Raw genomic sequence first — 18,813 nt, forward strand, 5'->3', positions numbered from 1 at the left:
ACTGAAAGAATCTATTTCTCTCCCATTGAATCTGGGGTGATTTGGGGACTTGTTTTGTCCAATGGAATGTGGTAGGAGTGACTCTAAATTTCATGGTTAAGTCTTAAGATATGAGCCCTAAGATTAATCTTAAACTAGTCTCATCAATGGAAATGCAATCATGAAAAAATATTAAATCTCAAATATGACCCACTGGTGGTTGCTAGACCCTTTGATTCTATCACATAAGAATTCAGAACCCTAGGACTTTCACCTTTACCTCCTAGCAAATTCATGCTAGGAAGCCAGCTACCATGTAAGAAGTCCAACTACTCTTAGCCCACCATGTTACAAGGAAGCCCGTGTCACTTAGAAAGAAGCTACATGGAGGAGTGTTGCGGTGCCATCAGTAGCTGAATGCAGCTGAATGACTCTAGTTGACATCATGTAATAGACGTAGTGCTCAGAAGAGCTCGGTCCAAATTCCTAACCCACAGGATGCTGAGAAATAATATATTGTTTTTGTTTTAATCTACTGAGTCTTGAAGTGGTTCGTAGTGTGGCAATAGATAACCTACACAGATTACGTGTATAGTATGTGTGCATGTCTAAGTATATATAACACATGCCCATGTATATTTGCAGTTTAAAGAGAAGTGATGCAAAATAAAACCTGGAATAAGAGATTACCTTTGTATATTCATAAATAACGAATAAACTTGGATATACTGGGAGGTGGGCACAAGTGGACATGAAGCACAAATGAAACACTTGTCACTTTTAAAAATATTTACTTTTTAAAAATATTCTTAGAGGATGTTACTATATTTTAATTACTTAAAATTTTATAACTAAAATTTAAAAATACTCAGGGGCACCTGGGTAGTTGAAGCATCTACCTAGGTAGTTGGTGAAGCGTCTACCTTTGGCTCAGGTCATGATCCCAATGTCTTAGGTTGAATCCAGCATCAGGCTCCCCACTCAGCAGGGAGCCTGCTTCTGCCCCTCCCTCCTCCCCTCCCCTTCCACTCTCCTCTTAACTCTCCCCCCTGATCTTTCTGTCTGCTCTCTTTCTCAAATAAATAAAATCTTTTAAAAAAATGCTTAGGCAGAGAGAAACAGACAAACAGAGACAGAGAGATAGGAAAGGAAAATGAGGTGGAGAGGAAGACAGCTGTTATTTGAATGCTAATATTTTTAATAAATTGACATGCCAAGTTGTGCTCAACCAGGAATGGCAGTGCTTTGGAAATACTTCTTCCAGGGATTATATTTTGAGCAGCCTGGATGGTAGCTTTAAGGTAGTCTTTACATTGGCTCATCAATGAAAATGCTACCATGAAAGAGTATTAAATCTCAAATGTGGCCCATCGATGTATGCTTTGGTTGTTGTGACATAAGAATTTAGCCTTCTAGGGCCAGGAAAGGTAAACCTATTAGTTTAGATATAATGTTTGAACTGAACATCTTTGCTTAAAAGAAACCTCAATTTTACTTTGTAAGTAAACTTCTCCATTTTTTAGTAAAGATTTAGTAAAGATTCATAGAACTCATCTAAAATCTACAAACTGTTCATTTAATATTGAAATGACCCTAACCAGAAACTTTTTAAATTTTACAAAATATACTTTAATAAGGACTCTATGTGTGTTGTGTAGACAATAATAGTTATCTTCATTGAGTCTGACTTTTTATTAAGTATTTGTAATATTAACTCAAGCATCTCTTCAAAAAAAAAAAAGATGGCTTTTAACTGGAATTTTGTCAGAAATCATTCTGAACTTGTCTGTCATGAAAACTGAACATGCTGTCTATCCTAGGATCTTTCCTATGTCTCACATAAAACACAGTATCATAATGATCAAGCATGCAGTTCAACTCATAAACATTTTTTAATGAAATGGGCAAAATAGCTCCTCAGTAAAATAAAGCCCAGTTTATTTTAATGATTCCTATGCTAATAATTAAAGCAAACAAACAGCCTGGTCAGAATATTCAGTGAGTACTGCACTGCAAAGTGAAATGTGAATACGACTCAGGAGGGCACATGCCTCCCTGCACAAAACTTCATTCTTAGCATGGATTCACTGATTCACGCCTAGTGAAGAATGATGCCTATATTCCTACCCAGATATTCCTGCATCCATATTTTATCTTAATCATTATTTAAGTACTATGTCAATATTCTAACTTTAGGGCTTGAAAATTAAGAAGAAAATGTTTGAAGAAATTCAATGGTAATAAACAGTCAAAAGAGAAAATGCACACATGTGTACAAACACAAATATGTACCAAAATTTCAATAGCGTGGTCTTCAACCATGTGAAAAAGTTGTCATGGTGGTCACTACAAATTTGAAAGCATAAAAACTTCCACCTAAAACATACAATTAAATGTTTGATGAAATGAACATTTTATTCGAGGAAAGAATTATCAGAGTAGATTTAGTCTCACAGTAGGTATTTTGTCCAACTTCCTTTGAGACCAAATGTACTCTGCTATCTTTTTTGGTTGTGTTTGTTGTTTTAACCTCTTCCATCTTCATGGGAAGAAATTTACCAGTGTAGGTGCTACCCTTTAAGCCTGGGCCTCAAGCTGAACCATGTAGAAGAGATCTAAGACCAGCTCAGAGCAAGACACCAAACCAGCAGGACCTATAGTTAGACTCACCCAGAGCTCAGCCTATATATCCCAATCCCAGATGACCCACAGGCAGGTGAGAAATAAGCGGTTCTGGTATATTCTGCTATAATTATGTGAGGGTCTATTACATAGCAATATTTGACTGATGACATTTCTTAGAGGATTTGGGGAGAATGGGTTAAGTGGATTTTTGAAGAGTATTTGCTAAATACTCTGTATTTATGTTTTTGATTTCTGGCTCTACTTAAGCAAACACTAGACAGAGAGAAAGCATAAAGGGGAATTGACATAAGCAAAATTGACCAAAAATATTCTAAGTGGGATCAGTGTCAGAAGAGGGACAATTAAGTTCAGAAAAACAAGCAAAATAAATGGACAAATAGATATAGTCCTATTATACCTTATTGAAGTTAGGATGAAGATGTTGATCCTAAAACTATAGTCACATTTACATTACACTTTCTGAAAAAAAATCTTTCTCATATGTATTAGTTTTTGTCATGTGACCCCCCACAACTTGCAAATGAAGAAAACAGGGAAGACATTTTTTATCTTCATTTCCCAAAGTAGACAGACAAAGCTCAGAAAGGTTAAATGGCTCATTGTTATCACCCATATAAACATCTGACCCTAAGTTTTTTGTCTCCTAGGCCTGGCCCTTTCCACAACAATGCTATTCATCTCACTTTTGATAGGAAAAGAGAAAAGCAAAAATGATCTTACTCCAACCTGGAATTCAATACAGCATCTTGCCTGAGAACTATAAAATGCTGTAAAACATTAGCAGTGCTTATCGAAAGACCTTGTCTGTATGCTGCTTTAGGTTCATTTGGTTTCATCTGTGGTACACGTGTGTCATCCAGGTCAATCACTCACCCTCCTTAGTGGTTGGCCTCCTACCTAATGTTACTGACTAAAGCAGAGTCCTAGCAATAGATGAAGTCAGAAATTGGAGAAAAAGGCATGGTGTTGGCTCCTATGTAATGGATTAAGCAGAAGCAAAATGCCAACAGTAATTAAAAATATATCTTAGTCCTGGGTTGATATTTAGCATCTTGTCCATTAGCTTACTGGCTTGAGAGTTCACAGCCTTTGTGGTCATACCATTTGAGGGTTTTGATTTGGGCATTGTGGTAAATCCAAACATTTGTCAGCACTCACTGCGGCTATTAATAGAAAAATGTACAAAGTTATATTGTATTATTTTTTTTTTGTTTTGGTGTATTTTTCCATGGAAGTAATAGAACCATTGCCTTTCTCATTAAAAAAAAAAATTCTATGCCGACGTGCCATTAGCCAAACATACAATAAGTTGCTCAGCCAGTTTTAACACTAGATTATTCTCTGAATAAAAGCCAAATATTTTATTCTAAAAACAAATATCACTACTGTGTGCCAGGAATTATGATACAAGATTAAATAAAACAAGATTCCAAAAATATTCCTTTGCCTATTTGTTAATTTTAATGGTAAGAAAATAATTAAACCTTCCTAGTCTGCTGAAGTAAATCAAATCCATTTGCTTGATGATCAATTCATTTCAAGATCACCTTCCATGAGAAAAATGTCCTAGAAGTTCATTCAGAGATTTTCTCCAATTAATACATGCCTAAGCAGAAGATAAGATGTGGATGGATATAAACAAAGCTCTGGAAACAGTGTCTCTGCTCTGAGTACCCCTATTTTCAGAGTCTCCCAGTGAAGTATGCTGCCTTCATTGATCTGAGGGAGGCCTCTTAACCATGTGATTGTTAGTGTGACCTTCACAGAACCATCCTTTGTTCTACAATCCCCTCCAGATTCTGCTGCAAAAACTGATGGGCTACTACACAAAAATGGGCAGAGGTGCTTCCTGCTTGTGACTCTTTTTCTTTGGGCTCCTCAAGTAAACTTCAGATACCCCCAAGTTCCCCAAGTTTCTCTGGATTCCTTGGCTCATCATCCTTTATTCCATCTTCAAAGCCAGCATTAACTGTTCAAGTCCCTCTCACATCGAGTCACTCTGACCTTTCCTGCTGCCTCTTTTGTTTTTAAGGGCTCTTGTGATTACATTGGGATTACCCACATAATCCAGGATAATTTCTCCCTCTCAAGGTCTTTAACTTAATCACATCAGCAAAGTCCCTTTGCTACGGGTTCCCAGGATTAGAAAGAACATGGACATCTTTGGGAGCACGGGGCATTATTCTGCCTACTACACACCCCACACATACACAGATAATCTAGATAAAGACTATATAAACACACTTCAATTGAAATGGTATCTGATTCAACTCCCCCACTCCTGCAGGCCTTCAAAGTGTACAATCTTATGTTTCTCAGAATGATGTATGTTTAAATCACCCTATCCCCAAACAATATAATTAGATCTCTTTATACATAAAGAGAAATCACCATTTAGTAAGAAGTATGAACTCTGAAGTCATAGAGATGTATCATGACCTTGGGTGACATTTCTGAACTTTAGTTCGTTCATCAATGAATGTGAGTAATGTATCTCCTATCATAAAGTATCCAGCACAGTACTTACTGGTACCCAACAGCTATTGTTCCTCTCTCTCCTAGACAGCTACAGCTCCCTCACAATCCCATCAAAATCTGTTCAAAAAAGAAAACTCAGAGCTCCTGTAAGATTGTGGACCGTTTTACACACATGTGTATGTACACACACACACACATACACACCACACAATGACATGAAACCACTAAAATCAGAGGCATAGACTACTTCAATTTGCTGAAAATACAGCCTGGGTGTCTGAGCCAAATTGATAATCTGACCCGAACATGATAACAAATGCTTTGAGACACATCTACTCCAAAGGCGAGACAAACAGCTATTTTGGTTTATCCTGGAGCTGTTGAAAGTCATATCACAGAACCCTGGAGTTGTGGAACTGGAATTGTACTTGGAGATCATCTAGTCCAGCAGCTCAAATTGTGCATCTCGGAGTCCTTCAGAGTCTGTTTTTGGTGGTGGGAGACAGGAGCTGGAGCAAGCTCTGCATTTCCCAACCTTGCCTCAACCAGAGTTAACACCACTTGGGCCTGTTTTACAAACACAGCTCCTACATAATATTTGCCTGATGAAGGGGTCCTGCTGAATTTGTATTTTTATTTTTCAAGCCATCGGTTTAGTTCAACCCCCTCATTTTATGAAAATGAGAGTGATTTGACCTATGTTACTCGCTTCAGCTTGCTGCCTTCCTAGGGGTCGCCATTGCAAGAACAGGGATGGCTCGCAGTCATTGTCAGATACAGCATCAACTGCTCTGCAATCAGCCAAGGGCATTGTGCTGAGAAGCCATCAATTATCCTGAGTAGTCAATGAGAGTTTGCTGTTGTAAAGGGACTCAATTGAAGATAATCCATAAAAAATCAATTACATTATTATTTCTTAATTAGGGCACTTGACAATATAGCTTTCCTCAGCAAAGCCATCAGTGAATAAGCACATAAATACACATAAATAAATGCTGCTTCCATCCCAGTGAGCTCCTCGATAAGTTCACAGTGACCTTTATCACCAAATAGTCTTCCAGAAAAGAACATTTGCACGTTTAAGAAGACTCCCAAGCTGTTTTTCTCTTTTGGATGGAAAAAATGAGTCCGTCACAAATGCTAAGATTATAATACTGATATATTTGTAGATTATTAAAATATCATTTAGTATATGTGTAATGCTTTCCAGTTTACAAAGTGCTGTCACAGTTCATTTCCTCTCTTTGAGGCAGTGGTGAGCAAAACTCTATACCCTTAAGTATGCCAAATATGCCCTTGCACGGATAACTGATAAGGAGGTACCTCACCTTAAGAGATTATTTTTCCATGACCCTTCTTGACTCATCCCTGACCTTATCCCATTTCAAATGAATTTGTTCCCAGCCTCTGAGTCATGGCTGCATCTCTCATTTGAAGCTTTGAGAAAGTCCTCTGGACTTAGTGTTGTATTGGTTTTGTTTGTTCATTGAACCACTATTTGTTGACTGTATGAGGTGCAAAAAACTTTGTGGAAACAAAGGTTCCTAATTCACAGAGTTTATACTCCAACAGACAAGTGATTATAATGCAGCGTGAACACCAAAGCTCCACAGGCTTCTGAGAACATTGAGGAGAGTGCCTTCCCCATATTTAAGAGAGAGGGGAAGGCTTTTTAAATGAAGTACCAGCTAAACTGAGACTCAAGTAATGAATAGAAGTTAACAAACAAGATGGAGTAAAATATCATGTTCAAAGGCCCAGGATAAGAGACTGTATGGCCTAATTTCAGATCCTAAAGTAGATCAAAATGACTGGAGGTCAAAATGGGACTGGTGAGTCGAGCCCCACATAGACATAGAAAGAAGACAGCTGTTGGGGGGAAAGGTATTCCAGGCAAAAAGTTCAACATATGCAGTCTCTTTGGAAAAAGGAGGCAGAGACTGTAAAAATTGGCTATGACTGGTGAAGTTTGAAGGCTTATGGTGACACTGGGGATAGGACCAGAATGAGACCCCGGGCCCTAATGTCCAAGGCTAAGAGAAGGTGAACAGCTCAGGGAAAGAGAGAGAATTGACATTTCCTCTGACTTTTGGTCTGTTCAGACCATCAACAGATTGGATGAAGCCCACTCATATTGGTGAAAGTGGATCTTCTTTACTCAGTCTGCTGACTGATTCAATGCTAATCTCTTTCAGAAGCACCCTCATAGACACACCCAAAATAATGTTTCACCAGCTATCCAGGCACCCCTCAGCCCAGCCAAGTCCTCTCATCAAATTAACCATCACAAAAAACAAATCCCATTTTTGTCTTGCCCTAGGATAATCCATTCTACACACATCAAACAGAGTGTTCTTTTTACCATATCCATCCCTATCCCATTTCCTATTCATCTTAAAACACTCTAATCACATTTGGGATAAAATCCAAACTCCTTACCATGGCCTAGAAGGCTCTACAAGCTCTCACCCCTGTTTACTTCTCTGACCTCATCTCAAAACTGTCTCCCCTTGCTCAAGTTGCCCCAGTCATGTGAGCTTTGTGTTTATTCTACTAGCATGTTAAACCTCTTCATGCCTCAGGGGCTTCACACTTGGCCATTCCCACTGCCTAAAATATTCTTCCCTAGATCTTAACATGGCTGGACTTAGCACAGACATTTTCAGCAAAAATGTCATCATAGAAAAGCCTTCCTCTATCATTCTACCGTCAGATTGCCCTTGGTTCAACCACCTGCTATTGCCTAGCATGTCATTCTGTTAAATTTTCTGCAAGGCTACATTGCTCTAGTAGGCAGGGAAGGCTGGCTGACACTCCCCAATGCAGAATGACTCAAAGACAATAAGAATATATTTCTCATATATAACAGTCCAAGGTAGATATTCCTAAATGAATGGTGAATCTTCTACTTGCAGTAACGCAAAGACTCAGAGTGCTTCCTTATGGTGGCTCTGCCCTTTCTAAGGCTTCCATGGCAGAGGAAGGGAGACTCGGCCTGAAAGTGGCACACATTGTTTTTGTTTGCTCTCTACCTTCCGTGGGGGGACAGTGAGTCCCCTGACCACACAAGCAGCTGCAAGGGCTGTCCAGATACTTCCCAGCTATGAGTATAGCCTGCAAATAGAAAGTGGATATTCATCTCTGTTAGAGCAGCAACATGCTATTTAAAATTATCATGGTTATTTATCAGTCCACTTACTAGTTACAATATTATTATTTTATTCCCCCATCAAAAATTAAGCGAGCTTCATGATGCCAGAAACTTTTTCTATTATGGATAACAGTATAGCTTTATTTCTTAGAATAAGGCCTAAGGGAGTCAATGATGAATAAATTCTTGTTTAAAATATATGTTTAAACAAAAGTAGAGCTGGAATTAACCTTGGTCTTCATATTCAAATCTCATACCTTTTCCACCATTGGTGGTGGCTCAGCTCCTCTGAAAAAGAGAAGCCAGAGACCTGGCCCTGGCTGGCTTATGAAGTGCAAATAAAAGAATCAGTGGCTTCTGAGGTTCTACCCAGCTCTGAGATTCTGTGTGGCCCTAATTTCCTCTGAGGTCATAAGGAAGCTTGCTCCTGAGAAGATAGGGGAACCTTGCATTAAATAGGGCAATGACTTCTATTCAGTGGTTCAGCTTAGGGCTGAGCACATTTTCAAAGCTGAAATTGGTCTTTGAACAGACCCCTATACTTTTAGGCACACTATCAGTTCTGCAGGGCTAGTTATACTGCATCTCCTGGGAAAGGCAAGAAAGCAGGATAGAAATGTGCTTTGAATCAACGAAGGCCTTTCTGTTATTTAAGTGCAGCTAAGGTGCAATATCCTTAATTGGTAAAGTGATCGTACTGATTGCCTTCATGTTGCAATAATTCCAGGCTAGTGTCTGGTATTTTGGAAGGAAACGCTCAAAAAAACATATATGGGATATATATATATATATATATATATACGCTCAAAAAAACATATATGGGATATATATATATATATATATATATATATGATTTAAAATATCAATGATAATTAGAATGTTTAAATATGTAAAAATGAAAAAGCTGATCAGGGGAGTTCCTCAATATGCCTGTAACTCACCAACTCCCCATCTTTTAAAAACGCCAGTGTTACCCAGCATTTTCCCACTCTATTTGCATGTACAGAACAGCAGGATTTCACTAACACCCTTTGTAGGAATCACCTTTTGGAGTGTTTGTGGAAAAGGTGCATTTTAGTATGAGTGCTTCATACCAAGTGGTAGAGTCCCATTCCTTTGTCTCCTTTTCTGCTACTCCCGACTTTCAAGTATTAATAAATATCTTGGTCTTCATCTCTACAGTTACAATTCTTTCACTCTCTTGCTGTCTGCCAAGAAATGGCAACTGTCTCTTTTATTTCCCCAAAAACACCTCACCTGCTGTGTATACAGCAGTCCCCCCTTATATGTGGGAAATACATTCCAGGACCCCCACTGGATACCTTAAACCATGGATACTATATAGGTATATAGTATGTTTTTTTCTACATATACATACCTATGATCAAGTTTAATTCATAAATTAGGCACAAGAGAGGGACAACAAATAATAAAATAATGCAATCATAACAATATACTGTAATAAAAATTATGTGAATGTGGTCTTTCAGAATACCTCATTGTACTGCACTCATTTTTCTTCTTGTGATGATGTGAGATGATAAAATGCCTACGTGATGAGATGATGTGAGGCTAATGACATAGCCTTAGGCTACTATTGGCCTTCAGATGATATGTTGGAAGGAGGACCATCTGCTTCCAGAATGTAGTGGGCCATAGGTTACTAAAACCTGTGGAAAGCAAAACCATACATAATGGGGGAATACCATAAGGAACTTTTACTGCAAAGATAAGGCAAGGTAGCACTGAATAAGATCCAACCTGAAGGTGAACCCTAAACTTGAAAACTCCCCTGACCTAAATAGAAGGGTGGTGATTTTTAAAGCTCACTTGCTTTCACCTTATTGGGACTCAGGATTTCTTCTACTGGTAGAAGACGTTGCTGGTACTCCACCTCAACCCTCAGGTCACACCAGTGGAACCTGCTGAAGGTTTTCTCTGGGTGCCATTGCTGGCTCAGCCCTCAGTGGGTGTGATCCCAAAGTGCAGGAGAATCAAGTCTCTCAGGAGCAGCCATCCACTAGCATGAAAAAATACCTCATGTGGTTATTTACATCTATTGTATCTGGATGGTGGAACTCATATGCGATGGTGTACTACTGTGCACATTTCACAACGCCAGGCATAGTGGTGTCACATTGGCAGCTTGAAATAGGCCATTGTGGAGTATTTATAACAAATAAATGGACAAATACTACAAATAAGGGCTCTTTTTATCCCCAGTGAGCCAATTGTTAAACATTTATTAGTATACCTCTGGATATCTCTGAGGAGTATGGTCCACACTGGCTCCCAGAGTTCCTGAGTGAGATTCAGCTCGAGGTATGAACATACATTGAATACCTTTATGTTTCTGTCTCAATTGCTTGCTTTGCTTCCTGGGATTTTCTGAGATCATTTCCAGAATAAATCTTTGTCTCAGAGTCAGCTGCTGGATGAACTCAAAGACACTAGTGGACAGTTTCAGGTAGGTTCCTTATGATTTCAGCCTGGCTTCTGGAATACCTCTGAATATCCAAAATATCCACCTACTCTACTATGTACCTTTAGCAAAGAAAGGAGAGAAGCCTAAGATTATTTTCTCAAAGAAGATTTTCTTGATCACCCTACCTAAAACGGCATCCTCCTTCGCCATCCCTGGTCCAATATTATTTTTCTTCATGGCATTTATCGCCACCTGGCATAATGCTAGGTATCTATTTGTTCATTAATTTATTGTCTGTGCATTCCACTAGAATATAAGTTCCATAAGGACCAGTTCTATATTTATTTACCTCTAAACTCTACATTTTTGATGCAGTCTAAACGCTGTCCTATGTTCGATGCAGTATAAGCATGAACTGATCCATCAAACAAAATTAAATCAGGCACAGTGGATGTAAATAAAAATATAATGTGAATCTTGCCCTGGAGAAGTTAAGAAGCTAATAGGGGAGACATAGATCGAATAATGACAGTGCACTGTGTTAAGAGATGTTACCTGTGGCCTAGTTTATCTATAATGAGTCTATTTCCTTAACATCTAGCATATGTATGAGTGTTTCTTCACTCCAATCATCCTGTCCTCAGTTATGTTCCTTTAAATCAATGCTTCCTCCAGGAATTTAAATCCTTCACAGATCCTATCAGAGTAAGCTTATAAAAATGTGGCTGTGACCATGTCTTTTCCCTCAAAAAAGTCTCTGAGCTGTTGAGCATCGCCTGCAGAATAAATCCCAAACCTTAAACATACTATGGATACTTCTTCAAGATTGTTTTACTCCCTTTATTTCACCAGTCATATTTTTACATCTGAGCTCCTTACAATTCCTAAAGCATAGGAAGCTTTTTTTTTCTTGCTTCTTTTCTCTAGGTGGGTGGTCCACCCTTCCCCCACTATTTCTACACCTACCGTGACCACCATCACATGCCTGTTGGATGACAAGTCACAAATCTCTTTCTGCATGCCTTACAAGTGAGGTATGATTGCCTTTGTTTTGGAATATCCTTTTAAGGATGCTTATATAGCTAACCACCTCAGAATAGAGAGATAGTGTTTCCTTCTGGAGCAAAGGGCAGGTTTGCTTACTGCTCATTAAAAGACTTGAGATCCCTAAGGTCAGGATATCACTCTATAATGAACCTACTGTGTGTGCAGATGTCTTCAGGTTCTCTTCACGTCTCCCTGTGGAAATTGGGGCACAAGGAACCCAAAGGAAAACATGCAGATGTGCTGGCTATGTCTAGGCTGAGAGTAATAATAAACTGTTATTTGTCTCCAATCCAGGTGTGTCATGTTGTCTATCATCATCCATGCAACTGTGGTAGAATAACAATTCGCTTGCCAAAAGGGTAAAATCTTTGACTATACAGTCCTTGAAAATAGCTAACCTCTGCTTAGCTTTAAGACTTAGCTGAAGGACTAAATTGTTGAAGGAAAACTGAGAGAAAGATGCATTTAGAAAAGGAAAGAAAATGCTTTCAAAGAATACAAAAGAGTCTATGATAGTTTCCAAAGATCTAGTCCTCCCTTTATCTAGTCTTTCCCTAACTTTTCTGACATTATACTCCTTACATCAAGAGATTGTGTTTAATTCCTATCCCTTCGAATCCAGGCTGGCCTAAATGTGGCAGCAATTATGTTCTGGGACTTCTGAAAAGTAAATTACTGGAAGATTTTCAGCTTCCACTTGGATCTCAGAATATTCACGTTTAGGACAACCCTTTTGTCTCTCATCTACCATAATCTGGAAAAAATCTAAGTCACATGGAGGGCCTCTGTAAAGGAGCATTGGTCAATAGTCCTACCGAGAGCTCTTAGCTCACATGTAAGTAAGCCATCTTGAGCATCCAGCCTAGGAAAGCTCGCAGATGACATCAGTTTCAGCCATCACTTGAATGCAACTGTGTGAGAAGCCTCAAGTGAGAACCACCTAGATACACCTGCTCAATCTACAGTATCATAGATTATTTAAGCTGTTTAGTTGTGGGGTGGTTTATTATGAAGCAATACATAAATGGAGCAGAATTGGACTTCAGAAGACCTGTACCACCAAATTAAAAAAAGACAAATATTTTAACACACACACACACCTATCAATGTAAGCATATTATTCTTATCATGGTGGAAAAATTTCTGAGATGGTTATCTACTCAGGAAGGTTACACCACATCTTCAGACATTAGCATAGTCAAAAGCACGGATCAAATGATCCCCCCCTTTTTTAAGAGTGTTCAGGATAATTGGAAATAGTAAAGTCTCTATTCTTTTGAGGACTTGCTATGCCCTAACTACCCTTATTAGTTTTAATTTGTCTCATGGTGCATTTTTTTTCTTTCTGTGGAATGTAAAGTGCACAGTCATAGTGGAAGTAGAACAAAGTGTCAGTTTTTCTTTTCCAATGAAAGTGAGGCTTTTCTAATCACTTTATTTGTCGTGACATCCATCCACATGTTGCTTAGCTGAAGATCATTTTCATTAGAATGTTAGTTATCCTTAGTGTATTACAGGGCAATAGTTTTCAAACTTTAGCAGGAAACAGAATCATCTGATGGGCTTGCTAAAAATCCAGATTATGGACCCTACTGCAGATTTTCTGGTTCAGGACATCTGGGATGGGGCCTAAAATCTGCATCTCTCTCTCTTTTTCACAGTCATGTGGTTCTAATTGAGGTTTTTTTTTTTGTTTGTTCTCTATTCTTTGACTTTTCTAGCCCAATTATATTGGCAAATAACCTTGTGTGAGTTTAAATTGTATAAATTGATGAGTTGATATATGTATATATAGCAATAAGGTTAGCTAATGCATATCTCATCTCATATAGTACAATTTTGTGCATGCATTGAGAACTTTTAACCTTCACTGTCTTAGAAATTTTCAAATATATAGCACAGCATTATTAACTATAGTCACCATGCTGTACATTACATCTCTAGAAGTTATTCCTCTTATAATTTAGACCACCTTTACCCATCCCCCTTCACATCTAGCAACCACTAATCTAATCTCTGTTTCTGAGTTCAGTTTTCTTAGATCCTGCATATAAGTGAGATCATATGGTATTTGTCTTTCTCTGTCTGACTTATTTCACTTAGCATAATTGACCTCGAGTTTCATCCATGTTATTAAAAATGGCAGGCCTTCCTTCATTTTTTATGGTTGAATAACAGCAGTCCATTATACATATATATGTATATTATGTATATATACCACATTATATACATATACAGTATACATATACATAAATAATATAGTATATATAAACTTGGAAGTGGAATTGTTGACTCATGATATTCCTATTTTTGATTTTTTAATTTTTGAGGAATCTCTAAACTCTCTTCTACAATTATACCGATTTACATTACCATTAACAGTGTACCCAAGTTCCTTTTCTCCACATCCTGGTTATTTCTTGTCTTTTTGATGATGGCCATTCTAACAGTTGTGAGATGATACCTCATTGTGGTTTTGATTTTTGTTTAACTGATGATTAGTGATGTTGAACACTTTTTTATGTGCCTGTCGACTATTTGAATGTCTCTTTTAGAAAAGTGTTTATTCAAGTCCTTTGCCCATTTTTAAATCGGATTATTTGTTTTTATGATATTAAGTTGCATGAGTTCTTTCTATATGTTGTATTTTAGCCCCTTATTGATATGTGGTTTGCAAATATTTTCTCCCATTTTACAGGTGACCTTTCAGTTTTGTAGATTATTTTGTTGTGCAGTAGTTTTTTAATTTGATGTCATCTCACTTGTTTATTTGTTTTTGTTGTTTTGGTTTGGTGTCATATCCAAAAAAATCTGCTTAGACTCTTGCCAAAAAGCTTTCTTCTATGTTTTCTTCTAGGATCTATGTTTTTAAATCTTGCATTTAAGTCATTGATACATTTTCAATTTTTGTGAATGGTTTAATATAGGGATCCAGTTTTTGATTATTAATTCAATTTCCCTACTCATTATTGTTATGTTGAAATTTTCTATTACTTCAAGATTCAGTCTTGGTAGGTTTTATGTTTCTAGGAATTTATCCATTTCTTCAAAGTTGTCCCATTTATTGGCATGTAGTTGTTCATAATAGTCTTTTATGACTCTATATTTCTCTGGAATCAGTTATAATGCCTTGTCTTTCATTTATAATTTTATTTCATTCATCTCCTGTTTTCTGGGTTAGTTTAGCTAAAGGTTTGTCAAATATTTTTGTCTCTTGAAAGAACCAACTCTTAGTTTAATTAATATTTTCTATCATTTTTCTTCTCTATTTCATTTATTTCTTCTCTAAGTTTTATTATTTCCTTCCTTCTCCTGCCTTTGAGTTTTGGTCACTCTTCTTCTTCTAGTTCCCCTGGTGTGTAGTTAAATTGTTTACTTTTTTTTTTCTTGATGCATGCATTCATTCTAAAAATTTAGCTCTCAGAACTGCTTTTGCTGCATCACAATACCAAAAGTTTTGGTATTTTGTGTTTTCATGATCACTTGTCTCAACACATTTTTAAATTTCCCTTTTGACTTCTCCTTGATCCATTGGTTGTTCAAGTGTGTGGTGTTTAATTACCATGTATTTATGAGTTTTCCAGCTTCCGTCCTGTGGTATGCAATCTTGGTTTCTAACAAGTTCCCAGTGAGGCTGTTGCTATTGTTCAAGAACTCACACTTTGAAAAGCATTATATCATAGGGTGGTAGTTAGAATGGTACTGCTGCTGATTCATACATGAGTTTGAATGCTGGATCTGTTACTCTCTCTTCTTTTGATATTGTGCCTCTACTACTTCATAGTAAGATAGGGACCATAAGAATAATCTACATTATAGAGTTATTGAGAATATCAGACAAGAATACACATGTAAGGCTTGTAGAACAAATCCTTATTGACAAACTATTTATTCAAACCTACCCTTTAGAAGAGATCATCTATTAATAAAATGTGGACATGTATAAACTTATGCTATTTTCCTCTATAGGATTTTAAAAATGTTTTTCTGCTTTCTTATTTGATCTCTCCTTATTTCTTGTTCTTCCTTTCAGATTTATATCACCTAGTTAAAACATATTCAAGATTAGTACAGTAATTAGTCTGCTCTCATTGACTATTTTATTTCCAGAACAACTCAGCCCCACAGAACTGTGATTGATCATCTATTTAAAAGAAGTTACCTAATTTGCCACTTCTGCACTTTAGTATATGTTCTTATTACATATTAAAGACTTCACCAGTCACTTTTTTTTTTCTAAAAGAACACAAGGACAAAAGGTTTTTTAAAAATAATTTTATAGGCTCACTGTTTACCTGTTATTGCCTGAAAGATGAAGTGTTGTCAAGAGGAAATGTCAGCAGTACCAAGAAATGTTTACATAGTAGAAATGACTCTTAGAATTCTTACAACTGCAGAGAATATTTTATTTTGTATGACAAGGCAATCAAGTATTTTCCAAATGTTTTTACATCTTGCCCTGACTATTGCTAATGCTGATCTACTCACACAGTTTATAACCACTTGCCCTCAAAATTAGGTTTCTGTTTAGATGTGTTTGTGTTACCCCTTTGCAAAATTTCATTTTTCCTTAGAGGTCCTGCCCACCAAATGCCCTCGTATCGGTATAAATTGTAAATGGGGCTTATTTAAGATTCGATTTCAGCTCAGCCTGCCAAATCTGTTCACAATATCATCTTATTTAACTATTTAGATTAATCTTGCCAAAACTGCCACTTGTAACAAATCATGTGCTGATGAATGTTTAACAATTAGCTCTCTGAAGGAAAATTAAAACAACAGTAACAAGGACAAACCCTGATTTGTAGTTTGCCAATTTTCCTGGTGTAAATACTTCTACAATGGCAAATTTCAAGTTACCAATGTGATATCAGTGAATGCAAAAACAGGAAGAGATGGGGACAGTTGGCTCTCCCGAGTAAGCTTGTGTGAGCTGATACCAGCACACCACTCCTTTTAACACAGATATATACTTTGGTGCTTTAATCATAGAAGAGTATCTATGATTTCCTTTTTTTTTTAATTTTTATGATAGTCAGAGAGAGAGAGAGAGGAGCAGAGACACAGGCAGAGGGAGAAGCAGGCTCCATGCACCGGGACCCCGACGTGGGATTCGATCCCGGGTCTCTAGGATCGCGCCCTGGGCCAAAGGCAGGCGCTAAACCACTGCGCCACCCAGGGATCCCCTAAACACAATAGCACTTGTTAGCCTCCCTGCTTTTGCTTATGCTGTTACTGTTGCCAAAAGTTCCCACCCTCACGTGTACCCAGCAAACTCCTACTTAACCTCAAAGATTCAAGAAAAATGTTAACTCTCCAGAGTTTTCCTATTTTCTCCTAAGGGAAGAATTAATTACTCCTTTCTTCCTTTTTTAAAAAAATATTATTTATTTGAAAGAAAGAGAAAGAGATAGCAAGAGAGAGAGAGAGAGAGAGAGAGAGAGAGGATGATAGAACAGAAGCAGGGGGGAGAGGGAACAGCAGGCTTCCTGCTGAGCAGTTGTAAGCAGGAAGCTCATCCTGGGGCTCAATCCCGGGACCCGGGGATCATGACCTGAGCGGAAAGCAGACACTTAACTGACTTGAGCTGTCCACATGTCCCTAATTGCTCCTTTCTTAAAAAATTTTATTGAAATATCTTTGACATATAAAAATTGAACATATTTAAGGTATACACCTTGGTGTTTCAATATATGCATACACTGTGAAAAGATCAACTTATCCATCACCTCTACGTAGTTACTATTGTGTGTGTATATGTGTGAATATTTGTATGCAATGAAAATATTTAATTTGAGATCTATCTTCTTAGCAAATTTCAAGTGTATAATACACTATTAATTATGATGACCAGGTTATACATTAGATCTCAGAACTCATTCATATTGCATTACTGAAACTTTGTATCACACCAATATCTTTTCATTTGCCTCTTATACCTTCTGACCCTGGCTATCACCATTCTACTCTCCGTTTCTATTAGTTTGACTATTTTAGATTTTGTGTATATGTTAGATCATGCAATATTTGCTTTTCTGTGTCTGGCTTAATTACCCCTTTTTCTGTGTTCACTTAGCACTTTAGTAATACTTTAATTAAACACTATCACGTTGCCTATGTGTGTATGTATTTATGTATGCCTAGCATAGTTCGTGGTGCATTGTAAGCAATCAATACATTTATATTGCATTAGCCAGAAAAAAAAAAAGGCTCCAAGTAAACAAAGACCTAGAGTTTTAGAAAACAGAAGATTCAAGTAATGAAATGAGTAAAAATAGTTTGAAACCTATTAAAAATTACATTACAACCCTTTTAAAGGTAAAATATTCAAGGAAAAGCATCAACCCTATAGCATTTTTGTTTATAGAATATAATATTTAAATATTATATTTTATTACTTAATTCTTTCTATATTTCAGGAAGGCTAAAAAATTAAAACTCACAGAAATGAAGCAACCTCTCCTCCTCCACCTCCATTAGAATCAACAAGGTAATGATTAACAGTCAAGACTCAAATGTATTTAATCTGCTTTTTTGGAGAAAATATGTAGTCCATCTCATCTAAACCCCAAAGCACGATGAGCTTCCTGTGGCATTGTACACTCACTTAATAAATATTACTGACTTTTCTCAGCTCCAGCCTGCTAAAAAGTAATTCAGCAATACACATTTAATTTGAGTCTTTCAAGTCTTGATAAACTAATGTAGAAATAGGACCTGAAGAACATGTTGAAATTATAAAGTGCATAATTTTCTAATTCGGTGATACAGTATTAATTTGGTCCTTTATCATGTATGTATTGAGTACCCACTATGAAATAGCTAACATTTATTGTCTCCTTAATATGTGCCAGGCAGTATTCTGAACACTTTACATATATTATCTCTTTCATTTTTACAATCATTTGAGGCAGGTACTATTATTATCTTCATTTTTCAGATAAGGCTTAGCAAGTTGAAATACTGTGACCAAGGTCACACAGCTAATGTGCAGCAGAGTTGAAGTACAAACCCAAATCTGTAATCTGCACTGTTAACCACTATGAAATGCTGTTTTCTTTTTGTTGTAGAAATAAAGCTGTTGAAG

The sequence above is a fragment of the Vulpes vulpes genome, chromosome 11 (genome assembly GCF_048418805.1).
Source record: "Vulpes vulpes isolate BD-2025 chromosome 11, VulVul3, whole genome shotgun sequence".
NCBI classification, from domain to species: Eukaryota; Metazoa; Chordata; class Mammalia; order Carnivora; family Canidae; genus Vulpes; species Vulpes vulpes.